The sequence below is a fragment of the Phodopus roborovskii genome, unplaced genomic scaffold (assembly GCF_943737965.1).
Source record: "Phodopus roborovskii unplaced genomic scaffold, PHOROB, whole genome shotgun sequence".
Classification (NCBI taxonomy): Eukaryota; Metazoa; Chordata; class Mammalia; order Rodentia; family Cricetidae; genus Phodopus; species Phodopus roborovskii.
In genome coordinates, this window is record NW_026126470.1 from 25,757,101 (window position 1) to 25,766,292 (window position 9,192).

Consider the following 9,192-nt stretch of genomic DNA (forward strand, 5'->3'; position numbering starts at 1 on the left):
TCAGTATACGTTGTTGAAAACATGACCGGGAGAATAATGGTAAAAGAAAGTGGTTTCTACAGACTGGATACACTGTTCTTTGAACCCCCTTGGGGTACAACTTAAAAGCCCATGTAAACACTTTGTAACAAATCCTTTGTCTGGCTTTTGTTTACTCACTGTTACAGTTCCCTGGCTCTTGTTACATTTTGACTTTAAGCTTGACCAGCAGTCTGGCTCAGCCCACATTCACTTCATTTGTGGAATGATTTGAAAAGGATAAAAATTTGGTATTGAGATGCTTTGAGAGGAATGTATGGGAGTTGGAGGGGAAACTGGGGGCATGATTATATTTCATGGTGTGTGAAATTCTGGAGAACAAAGAAAAGTGTAAGAAGTGAAGAAAAAAACTAGGATCCATAAAGTAATTAAAATAAAATACTCTAGAGAAACAGTGATATTCCACTAGCTATACATTTGTTGGTAACAGGTATTCAATAAATTATGAATTATTGCAAAAATAGATCAATATTATGTGCTTACATTTTTCTTAAAATCTTTTTGACTTCAAAGAGCCTGAATTTTGCTGAACCTTGAAGATATAATTAACATGCCTTGAGGTCACTTAAGTCTATGTACTTAGCCTGTGGTCCTACTGTGTACTCAGCTGGCTTATATTTAACCTGCTTTTAAGAGAGCAATATAACCAAGTCACTACAATTTGGATTTCCCATGTAATCAGTTTTACAAGCTAAGTTTAATCTTCAGTGACCCTGACCTGATCCAGAATAAACTTGTTTCTCTCTCTCTCTCTCTCTCTCTCTCTCTCTGTCTCTGTCTCTGTCTCTCTGTCTCTCTCTCTCTCTGTCCTCTCCCCCCCTACTCTGTGTGTATGTATTGTGTGTTGTGGTAACCATTTGCAAACCAACTAACCAAACAAACCCAAAAACATCCAGCAGGTAGAAAGCAACCTTAAATAAAACAGACATCCCGCAAATGTTGAAAGTAACATGTAGATGGAAGTTAATAGCATCCCCATCTTATGTGCTTTTCTGGGCCAGCAAAATATCTTCTTTCCTTTTTAGAACTCTATTGAAGATTTCTGTGAAGGATCCTTTATGCCTTTCACATACCATGCTTTCTGGTTTGTTCAATAAATGCAGAGTGGAGCCCTGAGCTAGGGAGAGACATGGGCACAGGTACAAAAGACACAGCACAACACAGAGGCATAGACGGGTCAGACACGCGGCAGTGACGACAGACAGACAGACTGTAGAGGCACTGTAGACATGCTAGCAACTACAGACTTCAGGCAGGTGGAACACATAGGAACAGAAGTTGGGAATTCATATGTGGGCCCAGTCTTTGACAAATAACACCAAGAGGAAGTGTCTGTCTTCATTCCTCAATGTAAAGTTGACACAATATTGGGACATAATCATTGAAATTAGTGTTTATAATCTGTGGTGAGGTTACAAACATTTATACCCTTCTGTCCATTCTTTATTCCCCCCCCAGAAAAGAAATGTAAATATGGCACATATAATAACATAATTATTTTTTCTGACTTTCTGAAATTCTACAATCCCCCCCCCTGAAAAATCACATTGCTATGTAACTTTTTGAATTGATATATTTCTTTCAAAAGGGAAAAAAAAACTTCTAACATGAGAATAGTCCTGGGTATTTTTCACTTGTAATTACTGGAGCCTCTTGAGAAATAAACCACAACAGAGGCACTGAGCATTGCTTTGTAGTTTGCATTGAATTTAATAGATGAGTCTTCCACTTGACCCCCATATACAGAGGTGACTGTCAGCAATGACAGTTCCAGAATGTAAGCAGGGGATGATTTATGACACACGTGAGAGGCTCCATCAGCTGATGTTCTCTGTGTTGTCGGACCCAGGTGAAATACTTGTTTTGCAGTGGCTGGGCTCTTTAAGGTTCATCACAGAACATGGTTTCTGTTATTGAGACCACAACCCGTTTCCTTCAAGTCCGGGTGTCAAATAAATAAATAAATAAATAAATAAATAAATAAATAAATAACTTGCTGACAAATCCCTTTCTCTGGACTATTACTTCCACACACTCAAACTGGCAGGATTCTTCAAAGGGTGGGTAGCAATAGGCTTCCTTGTATGCAGTCTGTGTGTGTCACATTGTCTAAAATTGCTAAAAGTTCATTTCTTTTCTTTGCCATTTTTGTTAAGGCCAGAATGCTACAATGTGTCCTCTTGACACGAAGGTGTATGTTATGGTAGTTCCAAAATTGTTACATGTTTGAGTAGCTAAAGAGGAACATTTTTAATAACTGAATGTTTCTGATAGACCAAATGAATAATAGTATTCTAAGGCTCTTTCTCCCATGATCCTTTAGTTGCTTCTGATTGGTCTGATTTTAAGGGAGATTGTTGTTTTGTTTTTTTTTTTTTTTTTTGAGATGGACCTGCTACCAATACCAATACAAGTTTACAAGTTTATTGGAATTTGGAATGTAAACAGATATTTCAAACAAACAATCTAACCTTATAAAATGTATGGCATTATTAAACAGTTAATAAAGAAACCCTAAGTGTGGTATGGTAGATACTCCAAGCATGTTAGGTCCCCAGAGCTGAAGCATGGCTCTGCAGCCAAGGAGAGGGGACTAGCTGGCAAATCATGTCAGTGACCAGTCAAGGGGGATTGTTCTTAGAGATAAAACTAGAGCACATTCATAGGGAAGTGTAAGTTTTGGAAAACTAGGTCCTTCCCAGCCTAATTTGTATCTGCCTCTGCCCCAGTTGAATGGTCAGGCTTTAAGGAACAGAGTTCAGGCTTGGACATGGTGAATACAAAGTCAGAAGAATTTTATTCCAGTCTTAAAATGACATTCAATGACTCTATAAATGAACCTGAACATGGAAACATGGAAATTCTCAAGTCATTTCAAGTTTTTTTTTTACAAGATTGTTTACATGTCAATCCCAGTTCCCTCAGCCTCCTGTCCTGCCTTATCACCCCCATCAGACCCTATCCCATCCCTTTTCTGCTCCCTAGGGAGGGTGAGGCCTTTCATGGGGAATCTTCAAAGTCTACCATATCATTTGGAGCAGGGCCTAGGTCCTCCCCCATGTGTTTAGGCTGAGAGAGTATCCCTCTATGTGGGATGGGCTCCCAAAGTCTATTCATATAGTAGGGATAAATACTGATCCACTACCAGAGGCCCCATAGACTGCGCAGTCCTCCTAATTAACACCCATGTTCAGAGGGTCTGGGTCAGTCCTATGCTGGTTTCCCAGCTATCAGACTGGGGCACATAAGCTCCCCCTTGTTCAGGTCAGCAGTTTCTATGGGTTTCTCCAGCCTGGTCTTGACCCCTTTGCTCATCACTCCTCCCTCTTTGCAACCGGATTCCAGGAGTCCAGCTAGTGTTTAGCTGTGGGTGTCTGCTTCTGCTTCCATCAACTACTGGATGAAGGCTCCAGGATGACATATAAGGTAGTCTTCAATCTCATTATTGTGGACATGGAGAAAATGTGGTACATTTACACAATGGACTACTACTCAGCAGAAAAACATAAGGGAATCCTGAAATTCGCAAGGAAATGGATGGAACTAAAAGAAACCATCCCGAGTGAGGTATAAAAAGTTATAAAAAGACAAACACAGTATGTATTTACTCATATATGGATTTTAGACATAGAGTAAAGGATTATCAGCCTACAATTCACACCACCAGAAAAGCTAGGAAACAAGGAGGGCCCTAAGAGAGACATACATGGTCTCCTGGAGAAGAGGAAAGGGACAAGATCTCCTGAGCAGATTGGGAGCATGGGGGGGAGGGGAGAGGGAGTTAGGAGAAAGAGAAGGAGAAAAGAGGAGGGGAGAGGTGGACATGAGGGAACAGGAAGATTGAGGCAGGGAAAGAATAGAGGAGAACAAGAAAGAGATACTAAAATAGAGGGAGCCATTATAGATTTAAGGAGAAATCTGGCACTAGAGAAATACCTAGAGATCTACAAGGATGAACCCAACTAACAATCTAAGCAACAGTGGATTTCAAGTTGTGAGCTTCAGGAAAATATAAAGAGAGACTGGAACAGTCTGGAAAACCTGCCTGCCACAAAACAAGTGGTGGAACTTGGAATTTTAAGCATGGGAACAATTGTAACCTGCCCCCTTGTGTTCAGAAGTTGTAACTGCAACTCATGACCATTCAACAGAAACTGCTAAGCACAGCACTGCCTAGAATTTATACAGACCCTTGAATTGAAAAGAAATCAGCCATCCATCTTTTACAACAGCCATGACTGTTTACAAATTCAACTATTACATTCTTTAGCAGTGTTTGAGTTGTCTGTCCTTCTCTTAGTGTGCCCATATTCTTTTTAGCAATGAGAAGTTAGTTAGAATGTGTTAGGTAATACGGAACATTAGGAGAGATATTATGTGAAAGCAAGGCTGTTTCCTCTTTACTTCTGGATAAATCTTTCTTCTGGATAACCTTTAAAAATGTTCTCTTCCCTAACACACAGTCTTCCTTCAATGAAATGCGTTATTCTCTCTGAGACGTTACTACAAATTTCACCTTATTTAAAAGGTGTCGGGTGGGATTTGAGGCATGATACCATCCCATGAGAGAACAGGCACAAAGCAGGGCGACGGAGGATGAGCGCCATGGTTCAGCAGACTGACGGCTCGCCGCCCAGGCTAATGACATGATTTCAGTCCTGGAGATCCATGTGTTGGAAAGAGAAATGGTCTCCAAAAGTCATTTCCACAGAAAGGATATGGTCTAGCAAACCCCACCACCAAACGCACACACACAAATTCATAGATAAATGTAAAAACATACAAAAGGCGAATGATAGAAAATGAGAGCTGTTGCTCACTCAGTTGCCATTCCTTACCCAGATGCATGATCTTTTTTTCTCTGCTATATTTACAAACTCAACCAATTCTCCTCTAGAGAGTGATCTTTACCTTCATTTCCTACTTAGAGTTCTGCCTCTTGTTAAGTAGCCGCAACAAGAAACTTCTAATGCTGAATATACTAAAATAAATACCAAAGAGAATTTCTTACAGCTTGCTGTTATGAAAAGCATGCTTTTCATACGTATGTGCTAGCTATCCATGCTCTGTAGTTATTCTGGACTCTGCAACGCTAAGTGTAGTTCCATCAAATTGCACTCAGTCTCCATGACTCCATTAGCCACCCCTCTCAGCACACAGTATAAATTTGGTCTCGCAGAGGATGTTTGCTTTCTGTCTACAACAAGGAGAACCTAGAGAGGCTTGAAATCAAGACTGAAATCTCAGCTTTAGCACTAACTCACTCTGGGATCTTGTTTCAACTCTCTGACTGAGTGTCAGTGTCCTTGCACAGAAGACAATCCCACCTTTGAGATTTCTGTGATGTCCCCAAGGTTGCCTTAAACTAGAAAGTGAAAAATTGATGGCTGTAAATATTTGAGTATATGTAACACTTGTTTTCCTAAGGCTACAAATGGGAGAGGACATAATAGTTGCTAATATTTAGTCATGTTTCTGATAGTCTGTGAAACTGTGTCTTCCTCAATAATACATTCCTGTGTAGGACCAAGATTTTATGAAGCCATTGACAAAATTTTGTATCTTTCACTCAAAACAGAAGCAGAAAAGCAAAGAAGTTCTCATATCATATAAGAATGGATACAACTATACATGCTTTACCCATGTCTAGGAATGACCACACACATCCACAGCCCTGGCCTTGGTACTCAGAAGTAACAAGAGTGTTGCTAAAAAATGAACAGGCATTTATTTACGAGATGCTCATTTCTTAGCTCCAGATAAAGATAAATTTGGCTATTAATCCCCAGTGAACAATCAGATGTACATGAAAAACTATACGGCTCTCTATACTCAGACAATGTGCCAGAAAAGAGAGAGCAATTTAGCAAAAATATTTCTGTCTGCATTTCTTATTCTAATTCAAAGTCTTATTTGGAAATACAGGGGTACACAAAAGAAGGGTTGTGTCCAAAACTGTTTTCAAGCTTTCACTGGCAAAGGTCAATGAACACTTAAGCTGGAACAGTCAAATTTAATGCTTGATCATCTCTTATATGAGGGAATTTTATTTTGGGTCAGGATCTCTAAAATCGCACGAGCTCCAATACTGTCTTCTAAAATGCAGTTTATTCCCTTCAGTGCTAGCACAAACAAAGGCTGATACCCATTTCACTAAGTGCCTTGCAATCTGTCTAGGTAGGGTTTCTATTGCTGTGTAGAGAGACACCATGACCACATGACCACTGGCAACTCTTGTAAAGGAAAACCATTAATTGGGACTGCTTGACAATTTCAGAGTTTTAGTCCATTGTTGTCATGGTGAGAAGCATGACAGCACGCAGGCAGACAAGGTGCTAGAGAAGAATCTGAGAGTTGTACATCTCGATCTGAAGTCAACAGGAAATTAACTGTCACATTGTAGTGAGATAGTCCTGTTGTGGCACTGACCACGCCCATTGGGGTGGAGCCATGGGCGTTGTCAGCAAGAGAGATTTTCCCGGCTCTTCCTCCGACCTCCTTCCACAGGTCACTTCCGCCCATGGCTCCACCCCCCCAATGGGCGTGGTCAGTGCCACAGAAGGACTATCTCACTACAAAATTGGGCATGGCTTGAGGTTATGTGAAACCTCAAAGTCTACCTCCATAGTGATACACTGCCTCCAAAAAGACCACATCCCATAATAGTGTCACTCCCTCTGAGCCAAGCATTAAAACACATGAGTCTATGGGAGCCATGCCTGTTCAAACCATCCCATTTCATTCCCTGGTCCCATAGGTTTATAGAAATAACACAATGCCAAATGCATTTAGTCCAACTTCAAAAATCCCAATGGTCTATCACAGTCTCAAAGATGTTTAAAAGTTCAAAGTCTCTTCTGAGATTATGTAATATCTTAACTGCAATCCCCTATGAAAAGAAAATAAAAAGATTACATACTTCTAACATAAAATGGCACAGGACACATATTCCCATTCAAGAAGGAGGGTAGTGCGGAAGTACTGAACCAAAGCAGGACTCCAGCTGGGCAATCTCAAAGTCTGCATCTCCATGTCCGATGTCAAAGTGCTCTTCAGATCCTAACTCCTTTCAGCTTTGTTGACTGCAACACGCTTCTTTCTCTTGGGCTGGTCCCACTTTTTGTTAGCATCTTTCCTTAGCAGGTAGCCCACAACTCTGGCATCTCCAACATCTTGGGGTCTTCGTGGCAATCCAGGCATCAACTTTACAGCTTTGTGCAATGACCTCTCTGGGCCTTCATGCAGGGACACTTCTGCCACAAGCTGGCCTCTTCAGCTTTCCTTAGTCATGAAGGGAAATTTCACAACCCCTTCCTAGTATTCTTGAGTCTAAAGCCAGAAACATGTGGCCAAAGCTGCCAAGTTCTATTGTTTGCTGGGGCTGGAACATGACCCACTCATTCAATTACATATTTGCTAGCTTTCTGTTTTTGAAGGTTACCTCCATTGACTAAGCTTGGATATCCTAGAACTAGTTCCGTATACCAGGATAGCTTCAAAGATCTACTAGTCCCTAACTTCTAAGCACTGTGATTAAAGGCGTGCACCACCACACCTGGTTCTAAGCTTTTCTTTAATTCATTTTTACAAGTTGGAAACTTAGCAGGGTGGGATCTTGCTCTGAGGCCACCACTCCCTTTACTAACCTGTCTACTGAACAGATAACTTAGCTCCATTCCACTTCTTAGTGCTCCCTTTCTCCTCAAATTATACATTTTTTATTTCTTCCTTGCTCAGTTTGTACCTGCACACCACGGTACAACATCAATGCATTGGATCGTTTACTTGGAAAGATTAATCAGTTTCTTTCATGAATACAAAATTGGTTATTAATTGTAACTCTGGGTTTGGATCTTAATATTATTATTTTGTGTTTCATAGGTATCACCACCTGGAACAACAATTACAACAAAATAAGAAACAAAAAGCAGTAAGGAACTACTCTTATCACAAAACAAAAACAAACATGATACCAAACAGTCACTGTATGTTGAAGAGTGGCAAAATGGTAACTTCTAGACTCCATACAACCACTGCAACCATTGTTCACAATTGTGGTTGTCTGTACTGGACCCATCAAGACTGGCATTATTAATAATCACTAGTGGAAAAGAGAGACACTCACAGGGCTCTACATTTTACCACTGAACTATTTGCAGCTAACAGATTCTGGGTTAATCATATACCCATCACTGACTGACCCACCATGTTGGGGGAAAGTTAAAGGATAGCTCCAAACCCATAGTCACTGGTTAAAGTCAGTGAATCACAAAACAAAGCCCATAGACATGAGTGTGTGAGAGAGATTTGGGGGAGGAAGGGATATGGACAAGGATAATAGGGAGATAAGAGTAGGTAGTGAGCAAGACTGGTCAGCCTGAATTGTGAACACAAATAAAATTATCTAATGGTAAATTCAAATTTTAAAATAGCCAAGTAGAACAGTTTGAGAAGATAAATGCCATGCTTTCAAGGTCCAGGCTGCAAATGATCTACACTTTGGCAGGGCAGAGAGGATATTCATCTAATAAATAGAGTAAAAATATTTCCTTAGGATATTGAAATGATTCTGGAGACTATCTACCTCCTGGGACAAGACTGAGGGGAAACTCTGTTTTCTCTAAGTCTCATCCCAATAAGGAAAATGAGAATGGGTGACTTAGCCCACTAAGGTCACAGTACTTGCCCAATGCATCCCAGGAAGCTTACTGTCTATAGAGGCATGCATTCTGCTGCATAGTAAAATCTGTGTTCCCTGTTACACTCTCTGCACAGTGAATTTACAAAGCCTCAGAAGTGGGGCTGGTAACGCCTCACGTCTTTACATCTCAAAAGCAATGGAGCCCCCTGAGCCCTTTAATATTCCCTGGTCCCAATAAGGGAGGCCTCGTGTATATTAACGTGTTTGAATTTAGTCTACCTTTAATCACCTTTGTGCCTATTAGAGGTAATTTTTCCATCCTCAAAGCCTTGGCTTTTATCTGATCCTGGTTGAAATTCTCATAAATGTTCTCCAGGACATGAGGTAATACTCTGACTGCATTTCAAAAGATTGTTTTTGGTTTGCTAATTACACATGGCAGCTTCTGACATTCCCCATAAGAAGATATTTTATGTAAACACTGTGGTCTGTTCACCATTATCCAAAACCAA